Genomic DNA, 20,380 nt, shown 5'->3' on the forward strand with positions numbered 1-20,380 from the left:
CAATTCTGGGCAGCTTCAGGCTGATATTTTTAGCCTGGAGGGACCCAATAACCATGGGCCTCCTTAGGCTGAGAATACCATCCCCCAGCTGTCAGCTTTATCATGACTGGGTATCAAACTTGGGGAGCACAGCATCCTGGTTTTTAAAAATTATTTATTTAAATAATTTTTAAAAAAGCCACATAGGGTCCCTCTTATTTTGATACACAGCCAAGATAAACACACAGTTGGGGGTTTCAGCCTGTAGTCATGTGCTTTATCTGTGCTGTGTATTACAATATAGAGGGATCCTAAGTTAAATTTTTTTTTTTTTTTTTACTTCACTATAGGGACACAGACAGTGTGTGTGATTCCAACCGATCATAGACGCTGTCACACAGGGTGGGGGTATGGTATGACTGTAAGAAATCACAGATGCGGGGACTAACGGTGGGCAGGGGAAGCAGTGAAAATGTATGAGAGTTAATGAGCGGACCTGGAAACAATGTGACAGCCGTGAGGGAGATTCTGTAAGTTTGACGGTCCAGCTTTGATGCCCCCTAACCTTTTCTACCACCATTTTACATCCAATGTTTAGGTCCCCACAGATGTATATGGGGTTTGGAGTCCAGGCAGATGTTCGTTTCAAATCCAGTCCCCAACTGGACTTTTTTTAAGTCTTGCCAGACCCGTTTGAACTCGAACATCTGTGGTTCACCCATGTAATCACAAGTCTTTACTTTTTTAGACTAAGCCAATGGCCATTCCATTATTTCAACCTTAACACATTTATATGTTTAAAAGATGAATAGAAAAGTATCCCTTGTTCCCTGTAATACATAACATATATGACATATTTTTAATGTACAAGAAATATTAGCTTTTAGTGATATTGAATAATGAAGATTCTGCTACTGATTCAGACGCAAGAGAGGAATTATTTGTTTTCTTTGCAGCTTTTTATATCCCAAAGATGACAAATTTAATCACGATGATCAAGATTAAAACTTGACTGAACTAATTTCTGAGCCGTATCTCAAAACTCATTTATTTAAGCTTTAGTGCCTTTAGTTATTTGCCTTTTTCTCATTTGAATATTGGTAATAACTTGAAAAAACCCAAAATATTTATTAAGGATTAGGAAAGAGTCTTGAAAGCAATTTGAAATGAAATGCATATTTCCACAATCATTTACACAGGATTAATATTAACAGAATCACTACCGAGCATATTGCATATTAACAAGGCTCAAACATAAATAACATTGCTTTACTTTCTTCAGTCTGTGAGGTTGTCCTTGGAGTCCTGCAAACTCACCCTTTCTTCTGTCAACATCTCCTGCACAAAAATCAATGTTGGCACCTGAGCTTGTGGATCTGAATTGCTCATGTAAACTCTACATCTTTAGATTATGCAGTATTAATGGAATATGAATCTCCTAGACTGTGCACAAAGAATAAAGCAATTGACCACTAACTTGTAGGTGATATACTTTTGTTTTGTATGTAGGGTAAAATTCATGCAATACAAATTGTTAACCTATTCTTTTATGTAGAGATGAGTGAATAAATTACAATAGCATTGAATTCTACTTGAATTTTATATAACTGTATTCGCCAAAAAGTGGATTTTTTTGTAATTTCCTTCAGTGCAGATTCAGATGCCATTTTTCAAACCATAAAACGCCATCAAAATTAGAGATGAGCAAACCCATATGATAAAGTTTGGGGCTCGTAATGGACAACTAGTGTTTGGTACTGAACTCCGAACACAGACTTATCGCAAAAGTCCATATTACTATTAGGGTTCACCACTGGAATACAGCTTGTTAAAAGGTTACCACACAGCCAATCAAAGGCTTTTAGGCTGTGGGCACTACCGTACTCATCTCAGCCTTGTCAAGTATTGGCATGGCAGTGACTCGCTGGTGCACCATGTGACCAGGCCTGTATAAAGGCTGGATCACGGGTTGCGCTGCCATTTCATTCTCAGCCTGTTGCAAAGTGCCCTAATATAGTCTGGTACAGAGTGCCATAACAGTCTGGTGCACAGTGCCTTAACAGCCTGGTGCATAAATAAAAAAATGACTTGGTGTGTTCCCTATTTTTCATAACCATCGCAGGTAAAATAGACAGCTGAGTGCTGCAGCCCACTGTTGTCTGCTTTACCTAGGCTGCTTATCCAAAATAGATAGGAATCCAATTTGTGTTTTTTAATTATTACTATTTTTTTTTTAATCATTTAAGAAATGGCGTTTGGGTTCCACATATTTTTGATAACTAGCAAAGGTAAAGCAGACATCTGAGGGGGCATATTTAGTTCAATTATTTAAGGAACAGGTGTGTGGTCCCCCCTTTTTCGATATCCAGGCAAGGTAAAGCAGACAGCTGAAGGCTGGTTTTATTATGCTGGGAAGGCCCATGGTTATTTGACCATTTGCAGCCTAAAAATAGCAGCCCACAGCCACCTAAGAGGTGGCGCATCCATTTGATGTGCCAATTCTGGTGCTTTGCCCAGCTCTTTCTGATTGCCCTGGTGCCATGGCAATTGGGGTAATACTTTTGGGGTTGATGTTAGCTGTAAATTGACAGCTGGCAATCAAGTCCAGGGGTTAGTCATAGATGGGCGTCTATCAGATACTCCCATTGCTAACCCGGAAAGTGAACAGTTAAAAAAACACACACAGGAAAAAAAATAGTTAATTTGAATAAAAACTCCCCCACCTCATTCACCAATTTATTGATTAAAAAAAAAATCCTAGAAGTTCTGACGTAATCCAATGGTGTAATGAGAAATTCTGCACCTGCCTCTGACTGCAATGTGGCCTATGGAACCTCATCTCAGAACGAGGCTCCATAGGATTCAATGGGCATTTTGGCACATTACAACATTGGATTATGTTCTCAATAAATTGGTGACTGACGGAACGTGGGGGAGTCTTTATTCAAATAAACTATTTTTTTTCCTGCGTGTGTGTGTATTTTTTATCTGTACACTTACTGGGTTAGAAATAGGGGTTTCTGATACACTCCTCTCCATTACTAACCCTTGGGCTTTATGTAATTTATCCATTTAAAGCTGACATCAACCCCACAGGTATTACCTTGATTGCCACCACACCAGGACAATTGGGAAGAGCCATGCAAAGCTCCAGAATTTGCACATATAATGGATGTGCCACTTCCGGTGTGGCTGTGGGGAGCTATTTTTAGCTTGGGAAGGGTCAAAAAACCATGGGCCATCCCAGCCTAATAAAACCAGCCTTCAGCTGTCTGTTTTACCTTGCCTGGATATCAAAAAAGGGGGGACCACACACATTTTCCTTAAATAATTGAACTAAATATTTAAAAATACAGCTTGAGATGCCCTCTATTTTTGACAGCCAGCCAGGGTACAGATGACGTCTGAGGACTGCAACCCACAGATATCTGCTTTATCTATACTGGTTGTTGGAAAATAGAGTGAACTCCACATCATTTTTTTTTATTCCCTATCCACATTTGTTTGTAGTACAATAATCCTGCTACTACCCCCATTTTGCTTCATTTTGCAGCTCCCTAACCCTTACTACAACCATTTTACAGCACCAAAGTTTGAATCCCCATTGACATACTGTATATGGGGTTCAGGGTTCAGTGTCATGTCCGGATCCCTAGCCAAACGTTTAACTAAAGTCTGGCCAAACCCGGCGAACCTGAACTTCCACAGGTCCACTCATCCCTATTCAAAATGTTAGGAGTCACTTGTGGGGGGTGTCTACTCTTTAGGCACATCAGGAGCTCTCCTAATGCAACATGGCTTCCGTTAACATTTCCAGCCAATTTTTTTTACATTGCAAAAGTAAAATTGTGCTCCTTCCCTTCTGAGCCCTGCTGTGCGCTCAAACAGTAGTTTTCTGCCTTATATAGGGTATCAGCGTAATCAGGAGTAATTGTACAACAAATTTTGTGATCCTTTTTCTTCTGTTGCCCTTATGAAATTTGGGGCTAAATAAACATTTTTGTGGGAAAAAGTAATATTTTCATTTTTTTTCCATATTGCTTTAATTACTGTGGATCACCTTAAAGATCAATACACCACTTGAATGTGGTTTTGAGTAGTATGAGGAGGGAAGTGTTTAAAATGGTGTCACTTTGGGGTATTTTCTCTCACTTAGGCATCGCAAAGTCACATCAAATGTGATGTGGTCCCTAAAAAAATGTTTTTGGAAATTTTGTTGGAAAAATTAGAAATTACTGATAACCTTTTAACCCTTCTCTCTTCTTAACGAGAAAAAAAATAAATAAAAAGTGATGCTCATCTAAATTAGACATATGGGAAATATGAATAAAACCTTAATATAGGACATAGTAGAAACAATAGTTTTGCTCACCTTGGGTGGTTATGTGAAGTCACAACCACTATAAAAGTTAAAATAGCCAGCTGCCACTGCCCAGTAGGTGGGTGAAAAACCCACCAGATGGAAATTACCAAAACAGGTTAAATACACATTTAAAAACTGGCTGCGCTGTTGGAAAGAAGTCTCATGCCGTGGTATTCTTTGAAGGTTCTTTATTATTCACTATGCCTTTCAATGCTGTACTGGCATTTTTATCAAGTCTAAAAAACCAACAGGTCAGGTTATTAAATATTTTGTGTGACATACAATTTTCACTAAATTTCCAATATTTCACAAATAAACACCAAAAATATTGTTCTAAATTTACCACAAACATAAAGAAAAATATTTCACAATAAAAACATTCTCAGATTCACTGAGATCCATTGAAGTGTTCCAGAGTTATTACCTTATAAAGTGACTCTGATCATAAGTGAAAAAAATGGCCTGGTTAGGAAGTTGAAAACAGGCTTCAGAGTGAAAGGGTTAATGGCATCCAGTCACAATCAAAATTATTTCCCATCTGCAAGTTGCAAGTTATAGAGCAGAAATAATTGATCAAATTGAATTATAGTTTTGTTTGTAAAGACTTCATATAACTTTTTCATTTTTTGATCTATATTTATGTTCCTTGTGGGTTTAGGAGTCAAGTGGGTGGTCCAAATGAGTGATTGACAGTTATTTCAATGTGCACAATAATACAAGGAAGCTCAAAATAACACACACACACACAAAAAAAAAATTCCCCCAGCCACCTTACCGGTACTCCCTGATGTGTTGATCTTTAGTATGGTCTGGAAATAGAGTCCGCAAGGAAAGCAGGGCAGGAGCCAGCTACGAAAGTCCAATGCAGGAATAATGATCCAAATTCCAGCGGACAAATACCAGGACTCAATAGTTGTTCTTTTAAAAAAATTCCTTTTGTAAAGTAGTTTTATTTGAAACAAAGTAGTTAAAAATCAATCCACACATTGGGCAAAGAACAAGTGTCGGATAGGGATAGTTGTCTCCCGGACTACGCGTTTCGGCGTGGATGCGACTTCTACATGGTCCTCTGAGGACCATGTAGAAGGTGCATCCACGCCGAAACGCGTAGTCCGGGAGACCACTACCCCTATCATTATTAATACAAGGAAGCTGTTTACCACTGAGTTGGACCAACCACTTTGCTGTCGAGCCCAAAATATGGAGATTTAAATCAGTAAATTATGTTGAATATTTTTAGTCAAAATTATATGTCCATCTGCTTCATATCTTCTAAACTATACCTTGGGAATAACAGATTGAACAGCATGTTCAGCATGACAGGTGCACTTTAAAGTCAGCATGAATGTTTAGAATTGGTGCTAACACCCTGTAAATACCCAACTTTGGCTTTTCCAGCAAAACCATATGCATCTCTCACACAAAACAGATGGCAGATGGGCTCTGAACCCAGCCTTCATTAAACTGTCAAGTAAATCCGTGCTTCCAGCATTAGTTCTAATTTGCTAGATAAAATGGAAAGCTAGTTAGAACTTCCTAACAAAGTGATATAATTTTGTACACCTTGTGTAGGGACTAGTGATGGGCGGACCCAAACTATAGAAGTCCGGATCCGCTCGGTTTCAAACTTACCCTAGTACCGGACCTGGGTCTGAGTTTTGATCCGGATCTGGCAACTTGGAAAATAAAAAATAAAGGAAAAATAAAGAATATAAGAATGAAGCAAGTCTTTCATACTTACCAAGGCTCCATCACATCTCTGCACTGCTCACGTGGCCGCCCATTCACTTCTGGGGCTGCTTATTAGCCTCATGAATATACACTGCTTTCCCTGCCCACTGGCATCTGTGACTGATTGCAGTCAGATGCACCCCGAGCCTGTGTGACAGCTTCTGCTTGCAACCAATCACAGGAGCTGTCTGCAGGTCTATATCGTGCAGTAAAAATAAAGAAATATAATATTCTGTGTAGGGTCCCCCCATATTATGATACCCAGAACAGATGAAGCATAAGATTACAGGCTGCAGCCCCCAGCCGTGAACTTATCTTGGATGTGTATCAAAATAAGAGAAAACATATGCAATTTAAAAAAAAAAGGATTTAAATGAATAATTTAAAAAAAGCAGCATACCGTCTTCCAGATTTTGACACCCAGCCATGATAAAGCCAGTCAATGGGGGTCTGGTATTCTCAGGCTGGGGAGTACCATGCTTATTGGGCTGCCACCAGCCTCAAAATAGCAGCTTGCTATTAGATACGACAATCCCAGCACTTTACCCAGCTCTTCCCGATTGCTGTGGTGCGGTGGCAATTGGGGGTAATAAGGGGTTAATAACAGCTCACATCTGCCACTAGGACCTAGATTAGTAATGGGGAGGGCTATGAGACCCCCCATTACTAATCTGTAAGTGAAAGTAAATAAGCACAAACACCAAAAAAACCCTTTATTTGAAATAAAATACAAAAAACACCCTCTTTCACCACTTTTTTTAACCCCAGAAACACCCCTGCATGTCCAATGCAATCCATTTTGAGGTCCCATGATGATTCCAGCTCTGCTACATATCTAAAGTTACAGAGCGCTATGATGGAATATGACTGGCCACTGTGGACTTCAGGTAGTGACTGAGCCATGTGATGTCATTCGGGTTATTTGCGGTCAGAGTTCCCATGGTCCTCCACCTGTGACTGCAGGTAACCAGACCTCAGGTGACCTCAGTAAAGTCAGTTACCTCACCTCAGGTGAGACTTGCATTTCCTTGCAGAAAACTGTGGGTTTTTTTGCCAAGAGATGTAGATTTGGTGCTGAACATGTTACACCATACTCCTGCAACCAGTCTACACCTCATGGTTAGTGTTGAGTGGACCCGGATCTGAAAAATCTGGAGCTGCACGGTTCAAGGTTCCGATCAGAGTCCGACCACTACCCGGGATTCGGGGTGCACAATCTGGATCCTTTTTTTTTTTTTCCTCTATCTCTCTCTCTCCCTCTCTCTCTCTCTCTTTCTCTCTCTCTTTCTCTCTCTCTTTCTCTCTCTTTCTCTCTCTTTCTCTCTCTCTCTCTCTCTCGTCCTGGATCCGACTCCCCATTCATTAACATAGCCGCGGATTCCGGATCGGATCCGGACTTCTCCGGCAACCCGATCCAAATCCGTCGGATCACTATTGCATCATACCACATGCAGTTTTGTTTTTTTTTAGCAGGAAGTTTAAATTAGGTACAAGAATGTGGTGTGAAAATTTCATCACCAAATTTACATTTCTTTGCCCAAAAATGTAAAAAAAAAAAAAAAAAAAGTTTTAACGCCTTTTTGGTGCAGTTTTCTGCCAGGAGGTGAAAATTTGGTGCTGAAATGTCTACACTAGATTTCACCACCAACTTTGCACCTCCTGGCAGAATTTTATTTTTATTTTTGGGCCAAGAGATGCAAATTTAGAGATGACATTTTTACACTATATTCATGTACCCAATCTACACCTCTTGGCAAAAAAAATGCATCAAAACACCATGTGGGATGATGCGGTAGTGATGGGATTTTTTTTTGCCAGGAGGTGTAGAATAGATGTATGAATATGGTGTAAAAATTCCAGCACCAAATCTGCATCTTTTTGAAAAAGAAATGCCGTTTTTTGCTAGGAGATGCAGGGGAGTTCACAGAGTTTAATGAGGTCACCTTAGATTCTCTGAGGTCAGGTTACCTGCGTTCACAGTTGGAAGACCATGGTAACCTTCAGCTGTGATCGCAATTAACCTGAGTGACGTCACCAATAATCGCTCCAGGTGATTCATTCTCTGTGTTTTTTCCATCTCCCCAAAAATATACTGATTGGAAATTTAGATTGGGATCTCCAATGGGGACAGTGATGATGATGTCTGTAAAGCTTTGCGGTATTAATCACACTATATAAACGAGTAAAAATAAATAAGCTTTGGTTTTTTTTTTCTTCTACAGAAGACATGAATGATATCTAAAAACCCCAGAATAAAGAGCTCAGCAAACAAAAATTAGGTCCAAGTACTGTCAAAAATTGTAGCGTGCTCACAACAGATATATGTACAAGACCTCTTTTATGGCTGTTTATTGTAGTGCCGGAGGATCTTGTAATGAAGGATAGCATGGATATCTATAAAAATAAATAAAAGCCCTATCATTATACAGTGCTCAGAATATACAAGTACCCCTCCTGAAGAGTAAGATTTTATTGAATATCTTACTGAACACAAGAACAACTTCCAGTATGTTGACAAGACTGAGCTTCATAGAACATTTTTTAATTCATAATATGAAAGTAGGTAGGTTAGTAATATAACTTACATTACAAAATCTTCTGTTTTACTCAAATTAGATGATGCAGAAAGGCATACACCTGACATAAAAAACTAGAACATCTAGTGTTTCAAGTCTTCTTGTCATGGAATGAACAAGTTGGTGACATATTGCAACATCTATCGTTTTCCATTCTTCAAGAATTACCTATTTTAGGGCCTGGATGCTGGATGTAGTGTGATGTTCAGCTTGTCTTCATAATTTCCCATAGATGTTCAATTGGGTTCAGGAGACATTTACAGTTAGGTCCAGAAATATTTGGACAGTGACACAATTTTCGCGAGTTGGGCCCTGCATGCCACCACATTGGATTTGAAATTAAACCTCTACAACAGAATTCAAGTGCAGATTGTAACATTTAATTTGAAGGTTTGAACAAAATATCTGATAGAAATTGTAGGAATTGTATACATTTCTTTACAAACACTCCACATTTTAGGAGGTCAAAAGTAATTGGACAAATAAACCAAACCCAAACAAAATATTTTTATTTTCAATATTTTGTTGCGAATCCTTTGGAGGCAATCAGTGGCTTAAGTCTGGAACCCATGGACATCACCAAACGCTAGGTTTCCTCCTTCTTAATGCTTTGCCAGATCTTTACAGCCGCAGCCTTCAGGTCTTGCTTGTTTGTGGGTCTTTCCGTCTTAAGTCTGGATTTGAGCAAGTGAAATGCATGCTCATTTGGGTTAAGATCTGGTGATTGACTTGGCCATTGCAGAATGTTCCACTTTTTTGCACTCATGAACTCCTGGGTAGCTTTGGCTGTATGCTTGGGGTCATTGTCCATCTCTACTATGAAGCGCCGTCCGATCAACTTTGCGGCATTTGGCTGAATCTGGGCTGAAAGTATATCCCGGTACACTTCAGAATTCATCCGGCTACTCTTGTCTGCTGTTATGTCATCAATAAACACAAGTGACCCAGTGCTATTGAAAGCCATGCATGCCCATGCCATCACGTTGCCTCCACCATGTTTTACAGAGGATGTGGTGTGCCTTGGATCATGTGCCGTTCCCTTTCTTCTCCAAACTTTTTTTCTTCCCATCATTCTGGTACAGGTTGATCTTTGTCTCATCTGTCCATAGAATACTTTTCCAGAACTGAGCTGGCTTCATGAGGTGTTTTTCAGCAAATTTAACTCTGGCCTGTCTATTTTTGGAATTGATGAATGGTTTGCATCTAGATGTGAACCCTTTGTATTTACTTTCATGGAGTCTTTTCTTTACTGTTGACTTAGAGACAGATACACCTACTTCACTGAGAGTGTTCTGGACTTCAGTTGATGTTGTGAACGGGTTCTTCTTCACCAAAGAAAGTATGCGGCGATCATCCACCACTGTTGTCATCCGTGGACGCCCAGGCCTTTTTGAGTTCCCAAGCTCACCAGTCAATTCCTTTTTTCTCAGAATGTACCCGACTGTTGATTTTGCTACACTAAGCATGTCTGCTATCTCTCTGATGGATTTTTTCTTTTTTTTCAGCCTCAGGATGTTCTGCTTCACCTCAATTGAGAGTTCCTTAGACCGCATGTTGTCTGGTCACAGCAAAAGCTTCCAAATGCAAAACCACACACCTGTAATCAACCCCAGACCTTTTAACTACTTCATTGATTACAGGTTAACGAGGGAGACGCCTTCAGAGTTAATTGCAGCCCTTAGAGTCCATTGTCCAATTACTTTTGGTCCCTTGAAAAAGAGGAGGCTATGCATTACAGAGCTATGATTCCTAAACCCTTTCTCCGATTTGGATGTGAAAACTCTCATATTGAAGCTGGGAGTGTGCACTTTCAGCCCATATTATATATATAATTGTATTTCTGAACATGTTTTTGTAAACAGCTAAAATAACAAAACTTGTGTCACTGTCCAAATATTTCTGGACCTAACTGTATGATGTAAAAACATTTATCACAACAACAAAATACATAGGGCCTGCACACCTTTAGTTTAAATTAATGTACAGGTGTATAAATACACTATGCGGCCAATATACTGACATATACATACATGGTGCGTTAGCACACTGCGATTAAATTAATATATGAACTCCAATATTGCTATAAACATTACAAACACAAGGCACTTTGCATTTCTGATCAAAAAGCTCAAAAGCCATCCGACAATGTCAAGGTGTACCTTTTTAATAGTTCATGTATTCATTAATCACAGTATGCTGATATACTGTATGTGTACACCGTGTGCAGAATTATTAGGCAAGTTGTATTTTAGGGGATTTTTTTTATTATTGATCAACAACTATGTTCTCAATCAACCCAAAAGACTCATAAATATCAAAGCTTAATATTTTTGGAAGTTGGAGTGTTTTTTTTTTATATTTGGCTATCTTAGGAGGATATCTGTTTGTGCAGGTAACTATTAATGTGCGGAATTATTAGGCAACTTAATAAAAAACAAATATATTTCCATCTAAATAAACATTTCTGACATGCAAAATCAAAACCTCAAAAAATTAGTGACCAGTATAGCCACCTTTCTTCATGATGACACTCAACAGCCATAGATTCTGTCAGTTGATTAATCTGTTTACGATCAACATTGCGTCCAGCAGCCACCACAGCCTCCCAGACACGGGTTCTCTATGGGGTTCAGATCAGGTGAACAAGGGGGCCATGTCATTATTTTTTCATCTTTTAGACCTTGACTGGCCAGCCATGCTGTGGAGTAGTTGGATGCATGTGATGGAGCATTGTCCTGCATGAAAATCATGTTTTTCTTGAACAATACCGACTTCTTCCTGTACCACTGCTTGAAGAAGTTGTCTTCCAGAAACTGGCAGTAGGTCTTGGAGTTGAACTTCACTCCATCCTCAACCCAAAAAGGTCCTACAAGTTCATCTTTGATGATACCAGCCCATACCAGTACCCCACCTCCACCTTGCTGGCATCTGAGTCGGAGTGGAGCTCTCTGCCCTTTACTGATCCAGCCTCTGGCCCATCAAGAGTCACTCTCATTTCATCAGTCCATAAAACCTTTGAAAAATCAGTCTTAAGATATTTCTTGGCCCAGTCTTGACGTTTTATCTTATGTTTCTTGTTCAAAGGTGGTCGTTTTTAAGTCTTCCTTACCTTGGCCTGAGTATGGCACACCTTGTGCTTTTTGATGCACCAGTAACGTTGCAGCTCTGAAATATTGCCAAACTGATGGCAAATGGCATCTTGGCAGCTTCACTCTTGATTTTCCTCAATTCATGGGCAGTTATTTTGCGCCTTTTTTTGCCCAACACGCTTCTTGCGACCCTGTTGGCTATTTGCCATATAATGCTTGATTGTTTGGTAATCATACTTCAAAAGTTTAGCAATTTCAAGACTGCTGCATCCCTCTGCAAGACATCTCATAAGTTTGGACTTTTCAGAGCCCGTCAAATCTCTCTTTTGACCCATTTTGCCAAAGGGAAGGAAGTTGCCTAATAATTAAGCACACCTTATATAGGTGTTGATGTCATTACACCACACCCCTCCTTATTACAGAGATGCACATCACCTGATTTACTTAAATTGGTAGTTGGCTCTCAAGCCTATACAGCTTGGAGTAGGACAACATGTAAAAAAATTATCGTGATCAAAATACTCATTTGCCTAATAATTCTGCACACAGTGTATAATCAAACATGTTTTGAAGTAGAATAAAAATGGATAAACAGAAGAATAACCCAAGAGTCTGGTTTTCTGCAGACCAATGGTGCTGTTACAATAATAAAAATAATTGTCTGTGACCTCTTCTGTTTGCACGGCATTATAAGCAAACTTCACCCCTTTCGTCTCAAGGTCCCCTTCAAACGTCTGTGTTTCCGGTACATATGACGTCCGTTTTCATATGTACCAGAGACACAGACATACACAGACCCATTAAAATCAATGGTCTACGCACACATCAGTGTTTTCACAAGGATCATGTGTCCATATGGAGCACAGGCGTGTCCATGTGTTCCGCACGGAGACAAGTCCGTTTTTCTCCAGAAGCACTAATGTCACACAGACTCCACACTGCTGTGCTTCGTGTGACATTAGTGTGGCATGTACTGGAGAAAACACGTGTCTTTGAAATAAAATGATTTTGTATACTCACCTGTCTCCAGCTCTGCTGTCTTCCACGCTGCTGTCTCTTGCTTCTGGGTCCTGCTCATTATGCTCATTGCATATCTAGTGCACCACAGACCCAGAAGCAGCAGCAGCGCTGGAGACAGCAGCACCATGGACAGGTAAGTATAGAAGTTTATGCTCTCCGTGTGCTATCCAGATGTCACACGGATAGCACAGGGAGAGCACAAAATCACGGCACACGGATGGGCCATACACATCTTCAGCACGGCCGTGCAAAACACGAACATTTTTCATGGACATGTGGAGGAAGCCTAAAAAAGTGTCCTCTATTCAGGTCCCCTGTGCAGTACAGTCCCAGTTATTGCTGTTAAGTGACCTCTTCAATTACTCCTCATTGTGTAATTTTCACAATAATGTTTACAGAAAAATTTTGGAAGCTCTAGTGCTAATTTAGTTCAAAGTCCCTCAGCATAACTAAGAACAATGGTATTGATGAAGTATAACATATCCCTCAGTACTAGCTGAGTGCAGTAATTAATGATGCCCAATTTGGTGAGGATATTGAACCTGATAAATTGATTTTCCCATCTCATCAAATTAACAAACATTTAGAAATTCTTTTCTTCATTGATTGTCTAAGATGTGAATGAACCAAGGTTGTGGCAAATCTCAAACCAATGAAGACAATTGTTTTATTTCTAATCATATTGTGAATCCACAGAAAATCCTAAAGTATATCCAGGCCTTTTAGTTGATTTTCTTTATATAGCATTTATTTTAATTACAATGCCTGATTTTGTATTTTTCAGGTCCTACAGTAAGATACATAAATATACAAATTGCGGTTACTCACCACTCTGCAGCTCTGGCATCTATATAGCGAATCCATCTAATTGTTTTTACTTCCTGTGACATTTCTTTTGAGCAGAGTCTCAAATAACATGTTACAGAAGGATTTCCCAACAACCCTATTAAACCACGAAATAATCAGAGGATGGTGCTGTTGTCACTTGCCACAGCTTCTTTCATGGTTTCTGTAAAAAATCATTTTTATTGAGATGGAGGGAGAAGTGACCACACTGCTTTTTTCAGTGCCCCTTGATGATGTCTCTGTCTTGATCCAGGCCGACTTTTCCCTGCTGCTGGTTATATCCAGCTCTGGCCTGGTCATGTCAGGGATTAACTTCCCTTGCCTCGTTCTGGATCCCAGGATGCTATATATTGCCTCTCTACCTATGGCTCAGTGCCAGTGATATTTCTGCCTTGCAGCGTGTATACTGGCTCTGGTGAGTGTTCCTGATCTGTCCTGCCTCCCTGCTACTGTGTCCAGACTTTGACCCTCTCCCGTTTGTCTGCCTGTCCCAGCCCCTGACTTCCCGCACCTGTCTGTGTTCCCCTCTGCATACCTGATCTCCCGGCTCCCCACTCGGTTCTGTTTTCTGACTTGAAATTGATCCTCTCTTTGCAGTGACTCGACTTTCCTGGCTAGACACTGACCGTTTGACTACTCTATTGCCCCCTGGTGGCTTGCCTGTTAACTGCTAGCTGAAGGTACTCTGCTGTACTTTAGCTGCCTTTCCGTTACAGTGTTTTTGTCTCTCCTTCACTACTCTGCTTCCACCTAGTGGGGATTATGCTGTACTACGTCTTACTAGCCTTTCTACAGCATGACAGTCTCATTTAAAAAAAATGCAGGGACAAAAATATTGTGGTAGTGGAAACTAAGGAAGTGGAGTGGCGGAAGCAAATAGCTGAGATGAAATCTCTGGTCATCTCTCTGCCTCTATCACCAACAATGTGATTGATTATGGACCACATTAGGAGATGGTTTTGCTATGTAATCTGAGGACAGCATGAGTTAGAGGCTGAGACACAGATTTCAGGATATATCACATATTTATAACAGAAGCACTGTCTGGTCATGTGACAGCTCTAAAGAGGGCTACAATGAACAGGCTTGGCACAAGCTACTCATTATTCCTGATCCCAGGGGTTGACTAGACAAACCTTTAATTCCTAGGAATTAATTCGTAGGAATCTGGATTTACAGGGACCCCTAGGCTGGAGCCACAGATATAGCCAATGTTCAATGCTGCGAGCTGACAAGAGAAATGGTCCGGTAGCCAAGTCAGAACAAGGAGATTAATATACTAAAGTGAATGTCACTATACCCCCCCATACTAGGCTCAGGTTGTCAGCATTCATTTTATTAGCTGGTAGCCGTGATCTTTCCTCTGGCCCATTACCCTTCCAATGAATGAGGTATTGAAGAAATCCTCTCACACACCGAAAGGCAAGGATCTTCTGTACCCCATACTCAAGACTGCCCCTGATTAGGACAGGAGGAGGAGGATTACTGACAGAGTAAACAGGTGAACGAAATAGATTAAGCAGGGATTTATTCAAAACACTGGGTAAACGGAACACACAGGGGAGTTTTATATGGAATAAACGGGAGTTTTATATGGAAGGCTAGAGGGTTGCTGATTTAAATAATTTCATATGAACAAATTAATTTTTGCCGTAGTTTATTGGAGGGAACCTTAAGTTTAATATTTCTGGTGGATAGCCACACTTTGTCCCCAACCCAAAAACAAGGTCCATCAGATCATCTTCGTTTTGCCAAAAAAGGGCTGTCTACCCTGTTCCCTCCTCAAATTTTCTTCAATCTCAGACCAGATTAGCTTTAGTTTGTCAGCAAACTTTCTGACCTCAGGGGGTATCCAATTCTGAAGTTGAAAAGGAACCAAAGCAAGGGTGATACCCAAGAATGCAGATGAATGGGGAAGTCTTTCTGGATTCCTGATATTGTTTATGGCAAATTCAGCTAAAGGCAGAAATTCCACCAAGTCAGACAGATGGTCAGAGCAAATGTTTGAGTGTCAGATTAGCACATTCAGTCTGACCATTGATCTCTGGATGGTAGGCAGATGAAAAACACAATTCAATTTTGATCTTTTCACGTAATGTCCTCCAGAATTTAGAAACAAACTGAGTTCCACAATTCAATACTATTTTTTCCGGAATCCCAAGTAGACGTACAATGTGTTTAATAAACAGCTTAGCTAACGTTTAAGAGTAAAGGCCCCGTCACACTAAGCAACATCGCGAGCAACATCGCTGCTAACGAACAACTTTTGTGACGTTGCTAGCGATGTTGCTGTGTGTGACATCCAGCAACAACCCGGCCCCTGCTGTGAGGTCATTGGTTGTTGCTGAATGTCTTGGGCCATATTTTAGTTGTTGCTGTCCCGCTGTGAAGCACAGATCGCTGTGTGTGACAGCAACAACTAAATGTGCAGGCAGCAGGAGCCGGCTTCTGCGGAGGCTGGTAACCACAGTAAACATCGGGTAACCAAGAAGCCCTGTCCTTGGTTACCCGATATTTACCTTTGTTACCAGCCTCCGCCGCTCTCACTGTCAGTGCCGGCTCCTGCTCTGTGCACATGTAGCTGCAGGACACATCGGGTTAATTAACCCGATGTGTGCTGTAGCTAGGAGAGCAGGGAGCCAGCGCTAAGCATTGTGCGCTGCTCCCTGCTCTGTGTACATGTAGCTGCAGGACACATCGGGTTAATTAACCCGATGTGTGCTGTAGCTAGGAGAGCAGGGAGCCAGCGCTAAGCATTGTGCGCTGCTCCCTGCTCTGTGCACATGTAGCTGCAGGACACATCGGGTTAATTAACCCGATGTGTGCTGTAACTAGGAGAGCAGGGAGCCAGCGCTCAGTGTGTGCTGCTCCCTGTTCTCTGCACGTGTAGCTCCGTGCGCTGGTAACCAAGGTAAATATCGGGTTGGTTACCCGATATTTACCTTAGTTACCAAGCGCAGCATCTTCCACGCGGCGCTGGGGGCTGGTCACTGGTTGCTGGTGAGCTCACCAGCAACTCGTGTAGCGACGCTCCAGCGATCCCTGCCAGGTCAGGTTGCTGGTGGGATCGCTGGAGCGTCGCAGTGTGACATCTCACCTGCAACCTCCTAGCAACTTACCAGCGATCCCTATCGTTGTTGGGATCACTGGTAAGTTGCTTAGTGTGACTGGACCTTTAGGCAATCCGGATAAAAGAATAATGTGACACTGTTTACTAAGCCTGTTCACAACTACCAAAATAATAGTATTCACTCATGAGGGTGGGAGGTTAGTAATCAAGTCCAAAGAGATGTACGTCCAAGGACTTTTGGAGTGGATAAGGCCTGGAATAATCTATTGATTTATGCTTGGCACCTTCGAGGTGATGCTATTCCTCAAATGTCCGTTTGATTGCCAAGAATTCACGATTGCTGATATCTTAATTTTTTTCATCAGAAGAAAATTTTGTCAAAAGAAGGCACTCTGGCAGAGTTGTGTGAAAGTTGGTGTACCGTGTGGCAACACCGCTCCCACGCCAATCTCTGTAGCATCAACCTTCACTGCAAAAAGTTGTTCTAGACATTGCTGGACCAACACAGGGTAAGATGAGAAATGCTATTTTAACTTCGTAATGGCATGAATGGCCCGCGGCTTCCAGTAAGTTACATCTACCCCTTTTTGCTCAAGTCAGTGAGTGGTTTGGCAATTGTGGAAATTGTTTACTAAATTTACGGTAATTGTTGGCAAACCCAAGGAAAAAAAGCAAAAACTAGAGAAAAAAATGTTCAGCCTACCGTTGTATGCTTTAGATGAAAGAGAATCTCTGATGCAAGGAGGATCACCAGGATTGGAGTCCCAGGGGAACAAACTTCAAAACATGTACAACAAATTCCAGCATCATAATAGGAATCCAGCCAGGAAGATGAATAAAAACTTCTTCTGTTTTATTTAGATCATAATGTTAAAAATACATACAAAATTAAAAAACATGACCAAAACCTGACATGTTTCGGACCTAGAACATCGTCCTTACTCATTGGTTACCTATGGTCTGAGACCACCATCTTTTTTACCAACAAAAAAGACACCGGCGCCTAATGGTGATGCAGACGGTCTGATGAACCCTTTTTGCAGACTATCTGCCACATAATCTTTCATGGTCTGATGTTCTTGACTAAAAAGGTTATATATTTTACCCTTGAGGAAACAGAAGTGAGAAATAAGATCAATAGAACAATCAAAATCTCTGGGTGGAGGTAATTTTCTAGATTTAGACACAGAAAAAACAATCGCAAAATTTTTAAAACCTTCAGGTACAAATCTGGGTGCAATTTTAGACAGATTGACAGTTAAAGACATACTGTACGTTTATCCTGATATTCAGGGCTTCGGCACTCAATATCACCCTGGTGCCATTCAATGACAAACCCTTGATTTGGTCTAAAAGCCCAGAACTAAACCACTAGCAAAAGTCCTGGTCCTTACACACAGAGTCTGTGGTCGAGCACCAAAATTCTGTACAGTAATCCTCAACCGGACATCGCTCTTGATGGAGATTGGTTAATTTAGTTTCTGCTAACACCACTGGTGAGGGTCATCATATAGGAGTCCTAACACTTCAAAAAATTAGTCCACTGAGGAGAACTGCAGTGTCAAGGGGAAGGGAAAAGGCCCAAGCCTGTTGGTTACCCTGTAGCAAGTTGATGATAAGTCCCACACACTGGCTCTAAGAACTGTATGTATGTGGGTCGGACCTGAAAAACATGTGGCAGCTCTCCCTAAAGGAAAAAAAAATCCTTAAATCCCTAGAAAATCTATAAGGCATGTTGACCATGGGTTCAAGAATAAACAAGAGAGATGCTGTAGAGGCTTGGGTCTGAGCAGTTTCATGCTGTTCTAACCACCCTGCAAAATCCTAGACCAACTGGGCCTGGTCTTGCATTTGATCCATCAACACTCGAGAGGTATCCATTTGGCCTGTAATGGGAGCACTGTCTAGTCACTTGGTAGCTATAAAGAGGGCTGCCATGAACAGGCTTGGCACAAAGTACTATGGTTTCCAGATCCCAGAGGTTGACCTAGCCTTCACCTTTCAACCCCTATACAGGAATCTGAACTTAACAGAGGCCCCTAGTCTGGAGCCTCGGATATAGCCACGGTTCGATGGTGCAAAATGAAAAGAGGAATGGTCCGGTAGCTGAGGCAGAACCAGAAGGGCAATACAGGAGCAAAAATCACTAGACAGAAGATTAGTTACAAAATAAGCTGTGGGCAAAAATGAAGAATCTCTACAGAGAGCCAGAAGTAAGATACTGAGCATTTCTCAAGGAACAACTCAAACTATAACTGGCAGTGGACAGCAGAATTTCAGGACCTTAAATAGCCTGCAGACTTAGGGGTACTTCTCACATAGCGAGATCGCTAGCGAGTCACAGGTTTTGTAACGTACCAGACGTACCAGTGACCTCATCAGCGATCTTGCTGTGTGTGACACTAAGCAGCGACCTGGTCCCTGCTGTGAAATCGCTGATCGTTACACACAGTGCTGGTTCATTTTTTGCTCGTTGCTCTCCCGCTGTAAAGCGCACATCGCTGTGTTTGACAGCGAGAGAGCAACAATCTGAATGTGCAGGGAGCAGGGAGCCGGCGTCTGGAAGCTGTGGACGCTGGTAACCAAGGTACATATCGGGTAACCAAGAGAAGCGCTTTGCTTGGTTACCCGATATTTACCTTGGTTACTAGCGTACGCCGCTTTCAGGCTGCCAGTGCTGGCTCCCTGCACACGTAGCCAGAGTACACATCGGGTAACTAAGCGAAGCGCTTTGCTTAGTAACCCCATGTGTACCCTGGCTATGAGTGCAGGGAGCCAGCGCTAAGCGGTGTGCGCTAGTAACCATGGTAAATATCGGGTAACCAAGCAAAGCATTTTGCCTAGTTACCCGATATTTACCTTGGTTACCAAGCACAGCATCGTTTCCACGAGTCGCTGCTGGCTGGTGGCTGGTCACTGGTTGCTGGTGAGATCTGCCTGATTGACAGCTCACCAGCGACCATGTAGCGACGCACCAGCGATCCTGACCAGGTCATATCGTGGTCGGAATCGCTGGTATGTCGTTTAGTGAGACGGTACCCTTACTCAAACCAAACTGCAGCTAATTCTGTATCTCGCTGTATGGATGGGATTACAAGTCCCAGAGGAGACAAAGCTACAACTGTCACCCCACATCACCTGCAATGAGAGTGCGGTGCCACCTGACTACAGATGCAGGAAGGGCACTGATACTGATGTCACAATATTAGGCTGTGTGCTGTGGTTTCAATACAATGAGTTTTTTATCAGTAGATTATCAATTCCAATACGACAGCTAATGTGAGCCCTCATCTGACCACACTCCTCCACTGATAAGCAGTGTCAATAGACAATATACACAGAAAACTGCGTTGTGGGTTGGGTTAACTTTCTGAGCTCTGCTACATGCTACATCTAAAAACTCTAACTGTATCTCAACTGCTTCACCCAGTAAACTAAGTGATACATTGTTGGAATCAGGGTCTGTTTTCCTACATTATGCTGCTGTCAGATGAGGTAGCAAAAACCTGGTGACAGATTCCTTTAAGGAACTAATTTCATCTTGTGGGAACTGCACTACAATTTTGCCAGTACCAAACTGGTTGCAGCTATTCAAGGGTTTACTACAAAACCACATGCAGCATGACAATATGGAAATGGGAGACAGGTAAGGAGAGGTACCTCTAGGTGTCACACGTACCGATGTGTGCTGTCGCAGGAACGAGGA

The 20,380-nt window shown here is 41.5% G+C and overlaps 1 protein-coding gene across 1 annotated transcript in view; it reads left to right on the forward strand.

Annotated features, from left to right (window-relative positions):
* Positions 1-20,380, forward strand: part of MYO18B (myosin XVIIIB) — a 1,019,172-nt gene that overhangs the window by 471,646 nt on the left and 527,146 nt on the right. The gene's annotated exons all lie outside the window — the stretch shown is intronic.

This window comes from Anomaloglossus baeobatrachus, chromosome 1 (genome assembly GCF_048569485.1).
Source record: "Anomaloglossus baeobatrachus isolate aAnoBae1 chromosome 1, aAnoBae1.hap1, whole genome shotgun sequence".
NCBI classification, from domain to species: domain Eukaryota; kingdom Metazoa; phylum Chordata; class Amphibia; order Anura; family Aromobatidae; genus Anomaloglossus; species Anomaloglossus baeobatrachus.